Source organism: Octopus bimaculoides, chromosome 10 (genome assembly GCF_046866305.1).
Source record: "Octopus bimaculoides isolate indiv1 chromosome 10, ASM4686630v1, whole genome shotgun sequence".
Lineage (NCBI taxonomy): Eukaryota > Metazoa > Mollusca > Cephalopoda > Octopoda > Octopodidae > Octopus > Octopus bimaculoides.
Genome location: NC_142937.1, coordinates 48,869,155 through 48,888,519, shown reverse-complemented (window position 1 = coordinate 48,888,519; position 19,365 = coordinate 48,869,155). Strand labels below are relative to the sequence as shown.

Below are 19,365 nucleotides of genomic sequence, written 5' to 3'. Positions count from 1 at the left end.
GTGCCCTTTTCTATCAAATTTAATATTCTTTTACTTGTTTCAGTCATCTGACTGCAGCCATGCCAGAGCACCGCCTTTAATCGAACAAATCAACCCTACAACTTATTCCTTGTAAGCCTAGTACTTATTCTATCGGTCTATTTTGCTAAACCACTAAGTTACAGGGACGTAAACACACCAACATTGGTGTCAAGCAATGGTAGTGGGGACAAACACAGACACACACACACACACACACATATATATATATATGACAAGCTTCTTTCAGTTTCTATCTACCAAATTCAGTCACAAGGTTTTGGCCCAATGTGCCGTACAGTGGGACTGAACCCAGAACCATGTGGTTGGGAAGCAAGCTTCTTACCACAGAGCCAAAAGAAAATATAATAGACCTCAAAATATTGTTATTGCATAATATTAATTTTTTTTTTTTTTTTACGAAATATTTCTCAAACAACTACTTAGATAAAACACACACACTAAATATGATTTTTATTCATTTTAGTAATCAAGAATCTTGTAGAGAATTCTTTGGAGGAATTTCAACCATGTTTCGTGGTCTGCTACCACAACAGCTCCTTTATAGGATCCAGTTAGCTCAAGACATCATCAGGAGGAACCACGTCCAGTTTTGGCCCCTACTCCTCTACCCTTTTGACGTGGTGGGGCCCCTCCTTTCGGAGGTGTCTTCAGCTCTGGTGTTGGGTACATGTCTTCTTTCACTGTTTGTGACTGTTCTAATTCAACTGTGGAATGTCCCTCGCTATGGTTATTTTCCAGGAGGTTCTGGCCACACGTCTTACGGTTCATCAACCTGCGTTGTTGAATTACTTTCTTCTGACATACCTTCCCTTGGTGGATTAGGATCCAGTTAGCTCAAGACATCATCAGGAGGAACCAAGTCCGGTTTCGGCCCCTATTCCTATACCGTTTTGACGTGGTAGGGCCCCTCCTTTCGGAGGTGTCTTCAGCTCTGGTGTTGGGTGCATGTCTTCTTTCTTCTATTCCCTGGCCTCTTCGATGCAGCATCAACGAGTGTCAGCGTCCGGCTGATCGTCATGTCAAGTTCCCCTTTTTATATCTGCTGCTAGGCTCCAGCAGGCAGCTCCAGCAGGCAGCCCCAGCTAGTTGTCACGTCACACTGTCTAAATTTCCCCGCTGCTAGGGTCCAGTAGGAAGCACCAGCAAGTTGTCACATGACACTGTCTAAACTTCCCGCTGCTAGGCTCCAGCAAGTAGCTCCAGCAAGTAGCCCCAGCAAGTTGTCACATGACACTCTCTGAACTTTAACTGACAATGGAGGGCGCGAAGCCACTTCAGTGTTAGCCTGTCTCACCTAGATATGTTATGAGTTTCAAGCCATATTCGGTCTTCCCGCTTCAGCCATATATAGAAGCTGGCTTTTTCGACCGCCTCCTGTATCCTCCTTATCAGTTTTCTCAGTTCCGAGTTTGAAAACGCAAATCTTCTCTTGAATAGCGTTGTCATTTTTCTTTCAATGAAGCCTCTAGCCCCCACTGCCAGATGGTAGTACTCGACAGTCCATCCCTGTTCTCTGTACTCTTCGATTAGTTTTTCATATCTCTTCTCCTTTCGTTTCTCTGCATTGTCGATGTTTTCTTCCCATGGTACTGTCAGTTCTAGCAAGATTCCTATTCTCTGTTCTGTATAATCACAACGTTTGTAACTGCCATGCCAGTTTTAAAATGTGCCATATTTTATAAAACCACAATCATTAGTTTTAGAGCTTCTAAACATATCATTACATGCAACTTTTTTTTGGCAATTTTAAAATAATCACTGTATTTATGTTAACATTTTTAAATGGTTATAAACCCTAAGAGACTGCAAACTCATTTCTTTCTAACAGATCTCCTTCATTCACTTAATGCTTCCAGACAATCTTAATCCTATTTTAGTAATCTTACTTCTTCTTTCAAATTTAATTTATTCTATGAGTCATTTAAATTTCTATTTTGCTAGGATTGCAAATTTAGCTGAGATATCTCCTTTGACTTAAAAGTCATCTTAAGTGTAGCCAATACCAAATTTATGAAAATCTATGTCAGCAGTTTGAGTATTCTGACTTTTCTAAAAATATAATTTCTCATCCATATAACTATAAAAATAATTTACTGAAGATTCACTTATCCATCATTTCTTTCTACAATAGGCACAAGGCCTGGAATCTGGCAGGAGGAGCCAGTTGGTTACATCATCCCCAGTACTCAACTGATAGTTTGTTTTATTGATCCCAAAAGGATGAAAGGCAAAGTTGACCTCAGCAGCATTTAACTACAGAATGTAAAGCTGGAAGAAATGCCATTAAACATTTTGTTTGTATGCAAATGTTTCTGTCAGCTTGCCACTCTTCATATCAATGGTGTGCCCTAGCATGGCCATAGCCTATGGTCTGGACTGCAAATGAATATAAAAATACATGAAATAACATGTTCAATAATAACTTTCTACTATGGATGCAAAACCTGAAATTTGGAGGAGGGGGATGGTGCTAATCCATTACATCGATCCCAGTACTCAACTGGCACTTATCTTATCAACCTTGAAAGGATGAAAGGAAAAGCTGATTCCAGTGGGATTTGAACTCAAAACATAAAATGTCAAAAGAAATAAAAAGTCAAAAGCATTTTATCTGACATATTAGCTATTCAATATTAATAATTTTTCTTTCTACTTTAGCACAAGGCCTGGAATTTTGGAGGGGGAGGCAAGTCAATTACATTGACACCAGTGCTCAACTGGTACTTATTTTATCAACCCTGAAAGGATGAAAAGGCAAAGTTGACCTCGGTAGAATTTGAACTCAGATTGTAAAGCATCAGAAGAAATGTCACTAAGCATTTTGTCCGATGCACTAAGCATTAAACATGTCCAGTAATAATGATAGCAACAGTAATAAGTTAGGAAAACAGATTTTAAAAAGGCTGAAAATATGACAGCAGAAATTAAAAATTATAAAATAAGAGAATTTATTAAACAATTTTACAGCTGTTTGCTGTCTGCTGGTTAAGCCTCTATAATACAGCAGGTAATATAGTCATTTTTTAAGCTTAGTAAAATGTAGGCTCCTTCTGATCTTTCTTAATCTACTTCTGCCTCAATTAGCAAATTAATTTTCCAACTAAGTTGCCAGTGACATTTATAAACCCATTACTACACTTCCTAAATAAAACTAATTAAGGTGTACAGCCAAGTGATTACAGAGTTGGGTTCATGATCACAAGTTTGGGAATTCAGTTCCTGGATTGAGCAGCGCATTGTATCCTTGAGCAAGGTACTTCATTTCATGTTGCTCCAGTCAAGTCAAGTGATTACCAGCTGGTTGATGAAACAGCTCTCTCTCCCTCCAGCTGTCGCATCTATGATGATCCACAGAGCCAAAGGCAGGAGGGTCACATAGGCATTTTCAATAATTTGTAAATTGTGTAAGGTACATGCAACCAAGTCATGATCACTTTCAAGTTAAGATTATGATGGTTCACTCATTAAATGAAATACCTAAGTATTTCCTTCTCTCAAATATACATCTTGCTTGATACTTAATTAGAGATGTTCATACTACTTATAAGAAAAGACTAGCCATGTTAAATTTAGTCTACTTGATTCAAGTAACTTGTTTTCAGCTTCAAACTTTTATTGGACAATTAAGTTCAATTGTTTAACTCACCCAGTTAAATTATGTCTTTCTTAGTACAAATTTATTGCTGAGATGAACAATAATAAATACTTTATTACTCTGATATAGTTAGTGATATAGTTGTGATTGCTTCTAATCTTAGGTTATTTGAAGATGATTTACTTAAGTAACTTAGTGCTGACATATTGTATCCATGGAACATTTTAAAAAACTCGCAAAAAAAATATTCACTAAGGAAAGTCAATATTAATCAACAACTAATCTTCTGTAATTGTCTGAGAAATGATAACTCCAAATATTTCAGTATTATTCTGACCTCATCAGCAAAGTATGTCATCACAGTATTTTTTTTTTTTTTTTTTGTGAATGGTTTCGTCAGAGGAAGAGAGTCAGTGATCATGAAATTTTCGAATCTCCAAAACTGATGGAAGAGAGGAGGAAGTCATCCCCAAATGAAATAGAGTTCTTTAGAGAAAAACTAAGGGCTAGGTGATAATGATAAACTGAGCAAGAGATTAAAAGTTTAAGTTCACCAGCCAAGTAACCCAAAGTAAAGATGTACAATCTTATTCATTTGCTCCCTGGTTCTTAGCATTGATTACAGTAATTGTAAACAAGGTAAGGTCACTATATCTAGTAAACAAGAGATACTGAATCAATTGGTTTACACATCAATTGAACTCAGAATCAATTGGTCTAACCATAATAGCACTAGATTTTAAAGTTTTACTTCTTTGGAGATTCAGCATTGTCTTCATCATCATCGTTTTTATATCTGCTTTTTTCAGATGCTGTTCCTGATGCCAACTATTACTTGTTTTTCAGGTGTAAGGCACTTTATCCCATATTTCTGCATGTCAAACTGCTACCAGATGTTTTATTTAGGGGAGACATAAATATGCCATCACCTCTGAAACAGTGTCAATACATACACAAAATTATACAGAAAAGTGTAGTTAAACAATGGGCTTCTATACAGTTTTGTTCAATCAAATTTCACTCAAAACATTGGTCAGCCCAAGATATAGTAAAGACACTTTCTCAAAGTGCCATGCAGTATGGCAAAACCCAAAGCAATTTGATGGCAAAGGTAACTTCTTCCCTTTAGAGTTAACATCTTAACCAGACAACCATATATGCATCTAACATTGTTGTATGAAAATACTTTCAACCCAACCCAAGATTTTTTCTGCACAAGCTCTTTTGACTATACAAGAATGCCTTGATATATATGAGTTAATCTGTTCCTGGAGACCACTCATAATGTAAAGACTCATAAAGCAAAGCAATAATTCCCCATAGTAGCAATGTTGTAAATTGTAATTCATTCCCAGAAAATTATTTTACCTATAAAATTTATAATGCTCATAAATAATGGCAATAAAACAACAGTAGAATGTAAATTATAAAGAATGTTAAGATCATTTATGATAAAAAATATTATTATTATTATTACAATTGTATTCTGAATCACTTTCACTGGCACTAGACTCGTGCACATAATCACTTGTAGATGTGATTGCTGATTCACAAGCACTCATAGATGGATTTGTAAATTTCTTCTTAAAAAACATATATCTAAATTTGTTTGCTCAGAGGCTTTTTTTGCTCCCTATAAATTTCTCAGTAACATGCAGAAGCATTTGTTATGATAGTAGAAACTTTTGCACTTCATTCAAAATTTGCATCTTGTGCTTTAACCTTTTTATATTTATTATAAAATAAAATTCGTAAATCTGGGGTCTCATAAAGTGGATCCTTGTAAAGTGAGGTATTACTGTATAATGTTTTTTTTTTTACTTCTTTTACAGTAACTTCTTCAAACACCTCGTGTATAAATTATATATATCACACACTAGAGCATGATGCAGTCTTGGATAATTCAGATCCAGTCAAACTGTCCAACCCATACCAGCATGGAACATGGTGATGATGACATCTGTGTGTGTGGGGGGGTGTAATTTTATCTATTATATAAATTTAATATAAATTTATTTAAATATAAATTCATCTATAATTATTTTCCAGGTGTTTATCTATAGTTATTTTCCAGTTGTCAGCCTTGGTCCACTAGCAGCCATTTCTAGCGTTTTGTTCATCAACAACATGTCTGAGGAAAGAATTACAGGACAAATTCTACTGGCAAGGCCTACAAGTAAACCTTGAATGAGATCATTGGATAATATCCATAGTCTCTGTCTTTCTTGAAGATCCAGATGGATAATATGCTGAAGTTGCTTTTGCTAGGTGTTCTCAGACAGAACAACATTGTCCAAGATAGAAGTGTACTATTTGAGAGAGCCATTTCTAGCAGGTCAAACAACAATGTCAAGGTTCCTTCAATGCTTCAGAATTTCTCCAGTCTTAACTAATGATGTTACCAGTATAACAGTGAGCTGGTTAGATTATGGGAAAGTTCCCAGCCATCATTCTTTGCAATAAGTTAACAACAGCTTTACAGTAGATTATACCCCCCCCCCACCACCACCACCACCACCACCACCAATATACAATTACAGAATTATCTGGTGATTCCACTATACCCACTCCAGTTCTGTAGGTTTTCAGCCATTAGGTGGAGGTTGCTATTATTCATGCTTGCAAGTTCAGGAAAAGTACTCACACATAGCTTACTTCTCAGTAAGTGGTTTAGTTACACTACATTGCAAATATATTGCTTGTTTACATTCAGATCCTTCTTTAGACATTTTTCACATTCATCATCATTATAAATTCTTTCAAACTGCAATATAGAGCTGTAAAATCCTGGTGAAATTTCTGTTATCATTCCTGGCTTATTTTATTTTCTATGGAAAAAAAGTTCTTTTATCATGCATAATTCCTGCTTGAGAATAATTATAGTTCCCATAATTATAGTGGTAAATCTTATAAATAAATCATAATTAGCAGCTTGTGAATATATTATTCATTTACACTTCAAATCATTGATTGACAATTGTGTCTAGCTGGTGATGGTAAGTCCATTTTTGATGGAATGTCCCATTTACTTTGATCAATTTCATTTACTCCATCTTGCTTCCGAATGATAATGCTAGAAAATACATGCAATTTCTATAAATTAAGATCTGTGATGGTTGCTTCTTAGCTATATTTATTGATCACTGATAACCACAAATCAGCAATTTTTCCCAACCAACTTGTATAAACATTTATATCTAGAGTGATAAAACAAGATAAAAACTCTCCATAAATTTTCTTATGTGCTTAGTTTTGAAGGTGTTAATTCTTGTTATTAGCTTTTGTGTGCATGCATGCATGTACATATGTAAAACATCTTATGAAATACATGTGTTTAAACATGGATTGTATTTTACAATGGAATGTGTTTTTATAGTGAACTAGTTGCTTAAAACAGCTAACAAATCAAATTAACTTACACATTTTTGTAAAATTTTCCCATTAAAGTTTTTATTCCTTTTAATCCATTTATTATTTCACATTTTAAAGAGTAAAAACCAAAGAAATATTAGAACTCAAAATAAGTTATGCCTAGTTCAATGTGCAAGCAAATATTAAAAAATTCCAATCTAAAGGACAAATAATTTAACAAGAAAAAAACATTATCTTAATACATTTTCAGAAAAAAATCAACAATTAATTTCCTTTGACTGATTGAATTTTTTTCTTGAATTAAAATCAGTTTTTGTTAGATTATGATTGTGACCTGAAACTTTGTAATTTTTCACAATTTTTATTTATTTACTAATTTCAAGCATATGCACACTCATTTACACGTCTTTTATAATAGACTTCAATTTATTTTTGTGCTACAAAAATGCATTCAACACAAGTAAGCATGCATTAAGGGATTATTCATATGACAACAATGTTGCAAATTGAATTACTTTAGATTCATGTTGTCAGTATTTCAGGGTATTAGTTTGTGGTTCGACAGTCTTGGGAAATATTGATAAATACAAGAATAAATTTATCAAATAATTAATATTTTAAAAATTGAAAAGTAGTATTTAAATATGAGCAGAGAAAATGTAAATCATATAATTGTGTATCTTTATTTCATTATTAAATGTTTCCTTCCTGTTGTATGAACAAAAATAAACATTACACTTCTATACAATACAATCAATACTGTTTCTATCGTAGAAGTCTTCATCCTTTCCAGAAATAAGTTCTTATGAGGTCAGCTTGTTCTTCCATTTGTTCTATATTAATAAACTAACTACTAGGAATATAAGATATTAGACAAGTAATAAAACTACTCATAGCGCCAAAAGATATCCACTGTTACTTCTATATATTTATTAGCATTATTTATCATGCTTTAAAATATCACAACAGAAAGCAGTTTCATAAAATTTCAGTCACTATAATTTTAAAATTAATCAGTGTTTTGAACATTATCATCATCATCATCATCATTATTATTATTAAGACAACTAGTGGATACAATCATTAGTGTGCCAGACCAAATGCAACATTTCTTCTGGTTCTGAGTTCAAATACCACAGAGGTCAACTTTGCCTTTTATCTTCACAGGGTTGATAGAATATAGTTCCAGTCATACTGGGGGGGGGGGGTTGATGTAATTAAATTGTCCCCCACCTCTCAAAATTGCTGGCCTTGTACCAAAATTAGTAAGAATTATTATTAGTTAATAATAATAATAATAATAATAATAATAATAATAATAATAATGAAAGTTTCAAATTTTTCCACAAGGGGAATGTGTCGATTACATCGACACCAGTGTTTCATTGGTACTTAATTTATCGACCCTGAAAGGATGAAAAGCAAAGTCAACCTTGGTAGAATTTGAACTCAGAACACGAAGACATGAAATACTGTTAAGCATTTCACCTGGAGAGATAACGGTTCTGCCAGCTCACTGCCTTAATAATAATAATAATGATAATTATAATAAGTAAAAACATCCCAGTTTAGTACAGCTCCAGAGAACAGTGTTATTAGGGACAGCTAGGATCCTTAGGAGGGTTCTTGGCATCTAAAGTTACTTGTAGCCAGATATTATGATTTTTTTTGTTTTCCAACAGTCTAATGAATAAGAAAATGATGATGATGATGAATAATTTAACTGAAAGTTCCAAACAGAAGGACTATGGAGAAGGAGAAATAGGGATGAAAGGAATGAATTTACTTCAGACTTAAAAGAGTTCAGGTCATAAGAAGGGGAAAGTCTGGCAGTTTGAGGGAAAAAGCTACAATAGTAGAAAGACTTCTTTATTTGTGGAAGCACAACAGCATTTGGATGAAGGTGCTGTAAATTTCAAGTCAAATGAGATGGCACAAAAAGATCTAGAACCGAGAGAGAACATTTATCAGAGCACTTCCATTGGTAGTAACAATAAAAAAAAAAGACTAAGACTGACGACATCACATCACTGTGACAAAGGATACAGAGTTATCATCTTCATCGTCATCGTCATTGAGGGTGATGTTATTATTTTGCAGGTTGCTAGAAACAATAGAGTGCTGTTGAGTTAAATACTCTGTAGTTTTTAATCATATGCCTCTTTATATTCTAAGTTCTAATATGCACTAGTAGTACACCATGATGTTTCAATTGCCTATAACCCACCTTTACAAATTTATAACCTTGAGCTAATGTAAGAAAATATTATCAACATCACTGTCATTATTTTATGAAAAAAATTAATATTTAAATTCATATAAGCAAAATACAATTTGCTGAGAATATCTTATAAGCAACATACAACATGGGATCTAAAAGATCATATGTTACATGGATTCTAAATTCAGAAAAGTGAATTAACTATCTAATGGAGATAAAGTTACACTTACCAGGTCAATTTTAAATACAGAATGTTGTCTGTGTAAATAAGACTTCGAAAATAAAAGAGATACACAGTTAATACTTCCCTTCCCTAACCTGTATATTGGCTGATGATTAGATACAAATAACAACAGGTATGTTGCAGAAATCATGCTTATCAAGCCATTGACCTAAACTTTGAACAAAAAGATAACAATGTAGTTTCTTATACCTATCACCACCACCACCACCACCATCATCATCATCATCATCATCATCATCATCATCATCATCATCATCATCATCATCATCATCATCATCATCATCATCATCATCATCATCATCATTCATGGTCACTTTGATTTAACTTTTAAATAAATATCACCTTGTTTTGTCAAGGTGACATGAGTTAGCTAGCTCTGAAGAATAATGTATTCGTCAATGTCTTTCTAACATTTATTTACAAAGTGTGACTTGCTGCAACACAATTTAAGTGCCTTACAAAACATCAACCTTCACTAGTCCGTTTATGTAAATTTTCACAGGGTACACATTCTCTAAGCCAGTGACTCCCAATTTTTTGTCTTTTTTGCCTCACAGTGTACTTTACAGCAAATATGAATATATTGACAAATTCTGCTATATATTAAAAAAAAATGGTATTAGTATATCGTAGTTAGGCCTATAAACTTAAATTAATCTACAGAAATTAATTAAGCACTTATTTATTCAATAAATGATGCATAATTATCAATAATTTGAGTTCATATTTCTCACAATTTTCAAATGTAAGTTTATTATTTTCATAGTGCACCTAGCTACATAAATGCATTGCATTGTACATTTTAGGGTCTACTGCTGTATGCACAATGTAAGTGCATATCAACACAAGCAACTCAACTACAGAGCAAGCTTGATAGTTCTTATGATGAGTAACATTTCAATATTATTTGTACTCTTAACACCTAAAGTCATTTATCTGTTTCCTAATCTTTCAAAGTCTTAGATTTCTTTGCTCTTGTGAGTTACAATGCAGTCTCACTAGCACTATGCTATGATAAAATGCCAACTGTAAAGTGGTTGGTAAATCAAGCAGAGACAATATAGGAACAAAAGAACTCTTTGAGCTTGCTAAGGACATGACAACTTCGCTAGTGTTGGTGACACAATAAAGTGCATCCAGTACACTCTGCAAATTGGTTTCAGTTAAGAAGGGTGTCCAGCTGTAGAAACTGTTTCATAACTGAGATATCTGAGCAAGATATAGTCCTCCGACCTATCTTCGAGGCTTAGAGGACCATGTCTTTCAAAAAAGAAATGATCTGGACTATTCAACTCATAGCAGCATGAGAAATTCAGATATGACAATAATCATGACATACAAACGATCACTCATAGCGTGTCACCCAAAAGACATTATTTTCTATGTCCTGATAATTACCTACCTTCTTTGAAACTTTTTGTCATCAATCAAAAGCACAATTCCTTAAACATATTTCTCTCAATCTAGCTATCCATATTTCTATCAAGCCAATTAGAAAACTTCTAGATAGTTATTCAATCTGTTAGAAATAGCAGCTAAATCTGCCTCAACTCTCATCATACCCTCTTGAAAAAATACAGTCATAAACATCCCTGAAAGATGTCTAAGACCATAAGTCTATCAGATCAGGGTTGAATGAAACTAAACAACAACCATAGTATTGATTCAACATCAAAATATTGACAAGGTGAATATATACATTCAAGGAATATTGCTATTAGATATTTATACCCTGTTCCTAGATATTTTGCATATTTTTTGCATTATTTATAAACACAGGTACAACATACCTGTGTGATTGAAGAGTTCAGTTTGCAACTACATGCTTTGGAGTTTAATCTTATTGTGCATTATCTTACTGATGTGTGTTCTGCTGTATTAATGACATGTAAGTGTTGTTTGATAAACAAAAACTCTGCAAAATTTATCAGATGTGTGAGTGTGGGCACAAGACTGTGTACATGTGAATGTGTGTTAGTGTGAGTAAAGGTATGTGTGGGTGGGTGTATGCTTGTGTTTAACTGTGCAAAACAACGTGTTAAGTCACCTCCTTTTACATCAACTGGTAAATTAACTATCATATATATATACAGGGTGTGATGGGTAAATTGTCGTCATTTTATATTTTTAATTTTACGCATATGCATTGTTTGTTTTTGATTTTGTCAACAACACAGTATAGTAGGGTCAGTTGGGCACCGTCTGTGAGAAAAGCAACACCATGATGTAATTCACTCTGCCAGACATTTGGAAACGACATGCTGTACTGCTTGGCATTTGCACTGGAAGCTCCAATATAAACATTTCATAGTATTTGGGTGTCAATCTGAAGACAGTGCAGAGGATTCAGAAAGAGTTGGATGAGTTCAATGGTGATTATGAAGGTATGGCAGCTTGGAAAACTTACTCTGATTGTTCTGATAAGAAAAGAACTGAATTTGTTGGTGAGATCCAGGCCATGATTGACAACCATCCCTCCAAGTCAATCAGATCCATTGCCAGGGACATGGGAGTGTCTGAGTTTCTTATCAGGCAGCTAGTGCCTGAAGACATTCAGTATTCTTCATACAAGATGAGAAAGGGTCAATTTTTATCCCAAGTCATAACGGACAAGAGGAAAGGCCATACTATGAAGCTTTTTGACAAACTCAAGCATCCCCTCCAACTGAACATGTTTTAGGTTTTCTCAGACGAGAAAATTTCTGCCAGAATCAGATGCTGTGTCCCCAAAACATGTACTGAGAGAGATAAAAATCAAACATCCCATCAACATCATGGTGTTTGGAGTGATTACTAGTGATGGCGACCTTATGCCTCCATTCATCTTCCCACACGGCCTCACACTCAACACAGAGGCCAACATCAAGTGCCTAGAGGAGGTAATGCTGCCCTGGGTTAAGAGGGAGGCTGCTGGAAGACCTTATGTCTGGTAACAGGACTCTGCACCATGCCACACAAGCAGGAGAACCTAGTCATGGCTATCAGACAATTTCTGCGACCACATCACCTCTAACATCTGGCCATCTAACTCCCCAGACTGCTACCCTCTTGATTATCATGTGTGGGGTGCAGTTGAGCAAGAGACCAACAAAACTCCTTGTAACACACCAAAGATGAACAGAAGGCAAGGATTATGGCAACATTCACCAACTTAAACAAGGAAACTGTCCAAAAGAGTTGCAAGAGATTCTGATGTCATCTGGAGGCCATGGTTGAAGCCAATGGCAATTTTATTGAATAAATTTACTCTTTAGTATTTCAAGATATTTTTATATAATTTATGTAAATATATCCATTACAATGAGATATCAGTGTTATCTTCATTTTTGCATAATTTAGACAACAATTTATTCACTGCATCCTGCATATATATATGTATATGTGTTTATATATATATATGTATGTATTTATTATGTATGTATGTGCATATATATGTGTATGTGTGTATATATACATATGTATATATATATATGTGTGTGTGTGTGTAAGTGAAAAATGGAAGATAGAATATATGAGAATTTATTATTAAACATGACAATTGTTTCAACACATCTAGCATCGATCCCTCTCGTTCATGAGCACCAGCAGTGCAGATGTGTCTCATTGGGTGATAAATAGACACAACTTGTTAAAATAACAGTTCTCATTTCATAGAAAACAAAAGAAATATCTTCATTTACATAGAAGATCAAAAATAAAATCTCTGATACAAAAAAGAAACACACATGCAATACAATGAGAAAAGTATTAAAAATAACCATTAACAAATATGGATGTATAAACACCTTTGCACAAGCTGCATGGCATGTGTACACTCGCTCATACAAGCATCCACAAAAATGTAAGCATACGTACACGTGTGGTTTGGTGCACTCACAATCACAAAGTGAGTTAAATATCTACTTGGTGTTTATAAGAATGGGGAGGTTAAAAGTAAAGTTAATTCATCCATACCTTGACGTAAATTTGTTAACAGTTACTCGAATTCATTCCCACTACATTTTGTGAAAGTACATCTATATGTATGTAGGCATCTTGAGAGTCTTTCAGAAATTCTATTTATGATCTTCTCATTAGTCCACAGAATAAACAGGGATCCCTTGGAGCAGAGACGGTATCTCCTGGAAATTATATTGTATGGTTTCACATGCCTTACTATGGACCAAGTTATGCTGTACTTAATATTATCTTCCTTTAGTTGCCATACAAAATCAGCCAAAGATGTTGAATGTCTCTTATTGATTGTCTTAAAGTTGGCGACATGGTTATGATAATGATTCTTAAATGAATCAGCCGTCTGCCTAATGTAAACATACGGCCCTCCCCTTGTGTGCACGGTACATTTATATACAAGATTTGTACTCCTACAGAGATTCATCAAAGGACAGGCATTTTTTTTTTTTAATTTTAGTTCCTATAAGTGATTTCTACCATTCTATAAACTTTGACTTTTGACTGTCTTCTTGCATTTCACTTCCACTAAATATATCTACTTCCATACCTTTAAGCTTTATTCTAATTCTCTATTAGTTTTCTGCTAATTTCTTTCTTTCTCCTCCTTCTCTTTCTATAAACTACTTTGACATTGTATCTACTAACAGTTTTTTTTTTAAAACTTGCTAGAGTTCTCTTCATCATATACACAGTCATCACATTCTGTTAAAATATCTTATTGATGTGTTTGGTTGCTTTCTTTTCCTGATCAGAAGATTGCATTGTTTTACACCATTTTATTCCTTCTGGAATAATACCAATGTTTTCTTCGAAACATACATTGGAAATAAAAAGATTTAAATAACACCTGCATTTAACTCTATTTATTTATCTATATTATTCAAAAACATTTTACCTAAACCTGGATTTTCTACCTTTATAAGTAGGTTGTTACATCCTTTAGTACTTGTGTGAATTTTTGCTACTCTGGTAACTATTTATTTATTTTTTCTGTGTTATTTGTAAACACTGAAAAAACACACAGGTATTTATATATATATATATATATATACACACATACATATATATATATATACACACATACATATATATATATATACACACATACATATATATATATATATATATGTGTGTGTGTGTGCCACCAGTCTGGCTCCTGTGCAGGTGGAACATAAAATACACCATTTTGAGCATGGCTGTTGCCAGTACTGCTTGACTGGCCTTCATGACAGTGGCACATAAAAGCACCCACTACACTCTCGGAGTGGTTGGCGTTAGGAAGGGCGTCCAGCTGTAGAAACTCTGCCAAATCAGATAGGAGCCTGGCGTAGCCATCTGGTTTGCCAGTCCTCAGTCAAATCGTCCAACCCATGCTAGCATGGAAAGCGGACATTAAAGAACGATGATGATATATATATATGTATATAGGTGCAGGAGTGGTTGTGTGGTAAGTAGCTTGCTTACCAACCACATGGTTCTGGGTTCAGTCCCACTGTGTGGCATCTTGGGCAAGTGTTTTCTACTATAGCCTCGGGCCGACCAAAGCCTTGTGAGTGGATTTGGTAGACGGAAACTGAAAGAAGCCCATCGTATATATGTATTTATATATATGTATGTGTGTGTGTATATGTTTGTGTGTCTGTGTTTGTCCCCCCCCCCCCAGCTTCGCTTGATGACCGATGCTGGTGTGTTTGCGTCCCCGTAACTTGGCGGTTTAGCAAAAAGAGACCGATAGAATAAGTACTAGGCTTCCAAAGAATAAGTGCTGGGGTCGAGTTGCTCGACTAAAGGCGGTGCCCCAGCATGGCCGCAGTCAAATGACTGAAACAAATAAAAGAGTAAAAGAATATATATACACGTGTCCATATATATATATATATATATATATATATATATATATATATATATATGCGTGTGTATATATATCCATGTATATATATATATATATATATATATATATATATATGTATGTGTGTGTGTATGTATGTACATGTATATATGTACACATATATATATATATATATATATATATGTATATGTATATGTATATATATATAAGCAATGTTAATTCTCTAAATGAAGTATTAACAGTAACTGCACGATAAAGTGTAGTATATTGCCACTTAAGTGTGGCTGACCCCTAGGGGTGGATGTTACTGTTGCTTTTAGCCCCAGGAGGACATCTCCTCCAGCTGGCTTATCGACACACGACTGTGTCCTGTTTGCCAAGGGAAGTTATCCCTCTCACCTCGATCAGCAGCACGAACGTATCCGGATTTCAGGGTTATTTCCCTTCGTCGGCGTTCGGCAGCTGATGACCTTGGTGAGAGAGACAAAAACCTGGCAAACTTATATCTTCTTTTCCAGTGAAATTCTTCACTGATATTGAAAAGGTGAAAACAAGCAATGTTAATTCTCTAAATGAAGTATTAACAGTAACTGCACGATAAAGTGTAGTATATTGCCACTTAAGTGTGGCTGACCCCTAGGTGTGGATGTTACTGTGGCAAACAGGACACAGTCGTGTGTCGATAAGCCAGCTGGAGGAGATGTCCTCCTGGGGCTAAAAGCAACAGTAACATCCACCCCTAGTGGTCAGCCACACTTAAGTGGCAATATACTACACTTTATCGTGCAGTTACTGTTAATACTTCATTTAGAGAATTAACATTGCTTGTTTTCACCTTTTCAATATCAGTGAAGAATTTCACTGGAAAAGAAGATATAAGTTTGCCAGGTTTTTGTCTCTCTCACCAAGGTCATCAGCTGTTGAACGCCGACGAAGGGAAATAACCCTGAAATCCGGATACGTTCGTGCTGCTGATCGAGGTGAGAGGGATAACTTCCCTTGGCAAACAGGACACAGTCGTGTGTCGATAAGCCAGCTGGAGGAGATGTCCTCCTGGGGCTAAAAGCAACAGTAACATCCACCCCTAGGGGTCAGCCACACTTAAGTGGCAATATACTACACTCTATCGTGCAGTTACTGTTAATACTTCATTTAGAGAATTAACATTGCTTGTTTTCACCTTTTCAATATCAGTGAAGAATTTCACTGGAAAAGAAGATATAAGTTTGCCAGGTTTTTGTCTCTCTCACCAAGGTCATCAGCTGTCGAATGCCGACGAAGGGAAATAACCCTGAAATCCGGATACGTTCGTGCTGCTGATCGAGGTGAGAGGGATAACTTCCCTTGGCAAACAGGACACAGTCGTGTGTCGATAAGCCAGCTGGAGGAGATGTCCTCCTGGGGCTAAAAGCAACAGTAACATCCACCCCTAGGGGTCAGCCACACTTAAGTGGCAATATACTACACTATATATATATATATATATAAATATATATATATATGTATATGTATGTAGATATAAATGTAAGTATATATGTGTGTGTGTGTGTGTGTTTATTATGGTAGTTTTAACTTTAGAGTCCCTCTTAGCATGAGGCATTCACGTATAGTAATGCCCTTATATAATTAAATATATATATATATATATATACATATATATATATATATATATATATATATATATATATATGCATGTATGAGGTCGGATTAATAAATATCCAGACTATTGCCATAGTAACAAAGGAAAGTGAAGCCACTTAGCAAAGACTGATCTTGAACTCTGCTGTGTATGCGCACTAAGTTTTAACATTCTAGCTTATTTCCACTGTTTACAACAGCGCTTGGAAGGAAGGTGTGTAGTATGTGAACATCACATTGACCATGACAGAGGAAGTTGTTATGGTGATACCTGCTCAGAGCTCTACACAAAGTTGTAGAATGTGTTTGGAGAGGAGTGTGTGAGCTGCACACAAGTGTATGAGTGGTTCACACATTTTCAAGATGGCTGAAAAGATGTCAGTATTGACGAACGTTTTGGGAAACCCACATCCAGTAAAACTGAGAAAAACATCACAGATGTGCACGCAGCTGTGAGGACAAATCATGAAATCACTATCTGTGAGTTATCAGAGGATGTGTAGAGTAGTTACGATTCAGTTCAGTCCATTATCACTGAAGATTAAAACTGCTTTCAGCTGACCAACAAGACACTTGGGTTTCAGTTGCACAAGATCTCCTTGATTGTGTTAAGAACAATGAAAACTTTTTAAAAACATTGTGTAGGCTTCTGAGCATGTATTTCTAAGCTTTAGGCAAAATTTGATGCAGATTGTCTGCTCAACTTCCTCTGTCATGGTCAATGCAATGATCACATGCTACACACTTTCCTTCCAAGCACTGCTGTAAACAGTGGAAGTGAGGTAGAACATTAAAACTTGAATGCATGTACAACAGAGTTCAAGGTCAAGCTCTGCCAGCAGCTTCACTCTCAATGCTTTAGTTTCATTACTATGGCAACAGTCTGGATACTTATTGATCAAACTACACACATGCGTGAGCGTATGTGTGTATATATACACATATATATATATATATATATATATATATATATGGAGCACTCTGTTGGTTATGACAATGAGGGTCCCAGCTGATACTTTCAACAGAACAGCTTGCTCATTAAATTAACGTGCAAGTGGCTGAGCATTCCACAGGCACGTGTACCCTTAATGTAGTTCTCAAGGAGATTCAGCATGACACAGAGTGTGATAAGCCACACTCTGTGTCATGCCAGCTGAGTAGACTGGAGCAACATGAAATAAAGTGTCTCGCACAAGGACACAATGCATCACCAGGAATTGAATTCGAGACCTTACGATCATGAGCTGAATGCTCTAACCACTAAGCCACATGCCTTCACCATATATATATATATATATATATATATATATATATATTATATACATGTATATATATGTATCAGGTCATCCCATAAGTTCTGTCCGATTTTGCCTTTTTTTAAATTTAATGAAATTTAATAGTATTTTAGAATGTCTAATGGAATTGAAAATTATTTTTATGCATCTGTGTACATTTAAACTAATTAAATATTATTTTACAGAATAATAGAATTAAAATTTCTTTGATCAAAACCCTTTCTAACATGGAAGTATCCAAAGAGCATTTAAGATACATAATGCTTTATGAGTACAAAACAGGAAACTCTGCAGCCAAAGCGACTCAAAACATACACTCAGTTTATGGGAAAAAATGCTTGAATGAAAGAACTTGCAGAAGATGGTTTGCAAAATTCAGAAGTGGAGATTTCAGTTGAAGAATTGGCAATAAAGCTTAGTTCAAACCATACAACTGTTCATCATCATCTTCAACAACTTGGAAAGGTTCCTAAACTTGGAAAATGGGTGCCTCATGAATTGTGCGAAAGCAACTGCAAATCCCAAGATGACATCTGGTCTTCTCTCCATTCTCGCAAACTCATTTCACCCTTTTTGGATAGACTTGTGACGGTGATGAAAAATGGATCTTTTATCAAAATGTTAAATGTCGTAAACAGTGGCTTGGTAAAAGGGAAAAAGCTCAACCACAACCAAGAAGGGAACTTCATGGAGAGAAGTTCTTCTCTTTATCTGGTGGGATCGCAAAGGAGTAATTCACTTTGAATTGTTACCACCTAATACAACAATCAATGCTCAACTCTACTGTCAGCAATTAGCGTGTTTGAACCAAGCTTTGAAGAAAAAAGACCTGCTTTACTGAATCAAAAAGGAGTGATGTTTCATCAGGACAATGCACGACCCCACACTGCAAAGATCACATCACAGAAGATTGAAGAGCTTGGTTGGGAAAAAATTCCTCATCCACCTTATACTCCTGACCTTGCTCCTTCAGATTACCATTTGTTTTGTCGTTTACAGAATCATTTGCGGGGACATAACTTTCGCAAGTCAGGAGGAAGTCGAAACTGACATTTCAGAGTTCTTCGCTTTGAAATCAAAAGAGTTTTGCATTGATGGGATTAAAAAGCTTGTAAATAGATGGAAGGAAGTCATAGATAATCAGGGAAAGTACAT

The 19,365-nt window shown here is 35.2% G+C and overlaps 1 protein-coding gene across 10 annotated transcripts in view; it reads right to left on the bottom strand.

Annotated features, from left to right (window-relative positions):
• The window catches only part of LOC106879475 (uncharacterized), a 419,118-nt gene that overhangs the window by 115,312 nt on the left and 284,441 nt on the right, over window positions 1-19,365 (bottom strand). Inside the window, exon 1 of one of the 10 annotated variants that reach the window (XM_089358613.1) lies at window positions 9,461-9,536. The exons of the other annotated variants lie outside the window; for them this stretch is intronic. The gene's annotated coding sequence lies outside the window, so the exon portion shown is untranslated. Of the gene's footprint in view, window positions 1-9,460; window positions 9,537-19,365 lie in introns of those variants that run through there. 10 annotated transcript variants of the gene reach the window in all.